This window comes from Triticum aestivum, chromosome 6B, assembly GCF_018294505.1.
Source record: "Triticum aestivum cultivar Chinese Spring chromosome 6B, IWGSC CS RefSeq v2.1, whole genome shotgun sequence".
Lineage (NCBI taxonomy): Eukaryota > Viridiplantae > Streptophyta > Magnoliopsida > Poales > Poaceae > Triticum > Triticum aestivum.
In genome coordinates, this window is record NC_057810.1 from 388,953,809 (window position 1) to 388,956,829 (window position 3,021).

Below are 3,021 nucleotides of genomic sequence, written 5' to 3' on the forward strand. Positions count from 1 at the left end.
AACAGAAAAGCAAATAAAATCTCCATGAAGTCCATCAATACCATATGCAAATGTCGAGTATAGGCATCGTAACCCTACATCGTATCACTCACTCGTCATATAAAATCCGCAACATGAAACGTTGCAGCCATAAAGGGTCAATACTTTGAATGTATTGGCAAGTCACACAGGGAAATGATATAAACAGACCTACTTCTATATGCAGGGTATATCAAGAGGATAATGTAGTGGTCGTTTTGCAGAAAGCTAATTTTCCCCTGATAACTACATAATATAACAGTCAAATTTTAATTATGTCTTGCTACAATTAAATACACATGGTTGAATTGGACAATCCAATTCCAACCCATCCCAATTATTAGGTTTCCTACTCAATTTTTTTATTAAGGTATCATCTGTCAAGATCATCCAAGAACTATAATGGCATAGTCGCTCAAATTTGTCCATAATCGGGGACACGACTAATCATGATTAGTTTTATACTCTGTAGAGTTTTGCACACTTTACCCACAAGACTCAACCCGAAAGTTGAGACGAAGTCTTTTAGAAGTAGTCAGCTCCACCCACCGGCAGCCGGTACACCTACTCATATCTACAACTGCTAGCTTACCTGGGCGAGGATCCCACAACTTACTCAAGTAAGCCAGAGCCCATTTAGCTAGTGGTTGCGCACGGAAGCTACTAGTCACTAAGTCTACCTGATCTTTTTGAGCCTGGGCGGCCGTCCACTTACATCCAGAGGGTATAAACCATGATGTTCTTGAAACCACCCTTCAATACCAATTCCACCCAGAGGTGAAATAAAATCTACTCAATTTGATTATATTTATAATCCTCACATAAACTCAATGTATACACAAACCAACCTCGTCTACAAGCATAGCAATACTATAACTACCACGATCTGCATTGACGGGTGATAGCTCAACAATATAGCAAAATAATATAGTAACCCTATACATGCATATATTCATAGTGTGATATAACTACATGCATAGAAAACAATAGGTAAAGGATGATCAACATGTAGCTTGCCTGTATGTTTGATGAAGTTTGTCGCACTCACAATTCCTGATAATTCTACTCGTCATGCTCCGAGCAATCTCTTGTTGATGAAAGAACTCAAATCAATAACCATGCCATATAGAAGAGCCAAAAGAACAAAAAAAATTTGGCAAGGTTGAACAATAACAATACATATGGGCTCAATATTATAATATGGGTTTGGATGTGCTATAAGGTGACAAGGGAAAGGATCAACTCACAAGAGTTAATACAGAAAGAGATATTGCTATAAAAGCTTATGTTTGAGATAATATAGAACAAGGTCAAAAGTATTTGGAGAACAACATAGAAGTTGTTTGACATATTCATATGACATACAAATTCATTTGAAGAAAGAGTTAATCGAAAAGAAATACTACAACACAAGTTATAGCGAATGAGAGTTTGAATTAAAATTAAATTCAAACATGTCAAAAGTATTTGAATATGAATGTACATAGTATGTTTATCAATTATTTGATGCAATTGTCAATAGCCAAAAGGAATCAATTGAATATAATATACCGTTTACAAGATATATGGCCTTCGGAAGGTGGACTTCAAATTCAAACAAACTCAAATTTGAATAGTGCAAACATGTGAAAATTTGGTCTTGTCATATTCTCCTGGTCACTAGTTTATAGGAAAAAGAATCACCTAATTCGGATATTTAGAATAAAAGATATGGCTAACTGAAGTTTTGGTTGAAAATCTAAAAATAACAAAAATAACAACAGAAAGCTCCTGATCTCAAAACCCTGTAACAGCTCTTGTAGCCTTGTCACGTGTCGGCGCCTGATTGGATGAAAACTCCTGCGTGCATGTGTGCTTACCAGAAGCAGGGGAAGCGGCGGCGGGTCGGGGATCGGTGACGGCGACTCTCCGGCGATCCTCCGGCGAGGGTGAAGGGGCGGGCGGATGCGGCTTTGAGCGGCGGAGGTAGCGGTGACCGAAACGACGACGGGGGTGTCCTGTGCGACGGCGATGAAGACGTGCACGACGGCTGCCCAGGAGCTTCGGCTCGGCAGCGGCTGGTTGCTCCGGTGTGCCCCTACGCGAGAGATAAGGTGAGGGAGAGAGAAGAGTTCAAGGAGAAGAGTACAGAGGGAAAGGGAGGCGCTAGAAACCTCGGTTGGCGACGAACTCGACGGGCTACAGAAGTTTCAGGCGGCAGACTCTGGCAAGATCGGCGAGCAAGAAATCGGCGCGGATCTGGAGCGGCGATGTTGGGAATCAGACAAGGGAATCGAGACGAGTCTCCCCGCGGCCACAGATCGGAGAGGGGGTTAGGGGAAAGCGCCAATCTCGCGTGGTCCGATCCAAGCCGTGGTGGCGTTGACGTGTGGGAGCTGGAGACCGACTTGGGGAGGAAGGCGATGGGTGGGCCAGGGCTGTCGGCGCCCCCGAAGAAAGAAAAGGAAAAGAGTGGGGCGCTGCCGCTGCTGGGCTTCAGCCCGCTTGACTTGCCGGGCTGCGCTGCTCGCTGACGCGCGCGCGTGCGGCGGCTAGGACATGGGCCGCGGCTGTGGTTAGGATAGGTTAGGATTAGGTTTAGGGATTTCCTATTTTGTTTTATTTACAGAAATGATTTTGGCTTGGAAAATGATCCAAAACATTTTCTGCAAAGTACCAGCACATTTACAGAATATACATATACTAATATAGAAGATAGTGAAAAAAATTCCAGTCCAAAATACTTATATAGAATACATATAATATTATTATAAACTTTATTTTTGCCCTTATAAAATGTTCCATAAAATATTTTTGAACTCCTGAGAAAATTCAAACAACATTTAAAACATATCCAACTCATTAATATTGAAAGAGTCATATTACCTTCTCTCTTATGATTTTTGTTGTTGGAATTGTTTTAAATTGTAAGAATCCAACATGAGGAATGCTTGATCATATTCCAATTTAATTATTGAGGAAGTCATGTCATCCTCTCTCATTACTGAATTGGAACTATTCTGA

The 3,021-nt window shown here is 41.5% G+C and overlaps 1 long non-coding RNA gene across 1 annotated transcript; it reads right to left on the reverse strand.

The window, feature by feature from the left end:
• Positions 1-1,030: 1,030 nt before the first annotated feature.
• On the reverse strand, positions 1,031-2,430 carry LOC123134159 (uncharacterized). Its single transcript, XR_006465546.1, has 3 exons — positions 2,172-2,430; positions 1,878-2,095; positions 1,031-1,105 (listed from the first exon to the last, which is right to left on the reverse strand). It is a non-coding gene; the product is annotated as an uncharacterized lncRNA (long non-coding RNA).
• Between the last annotated feature and the right edge of the window lie 591 nt (positions 2,431-3,021).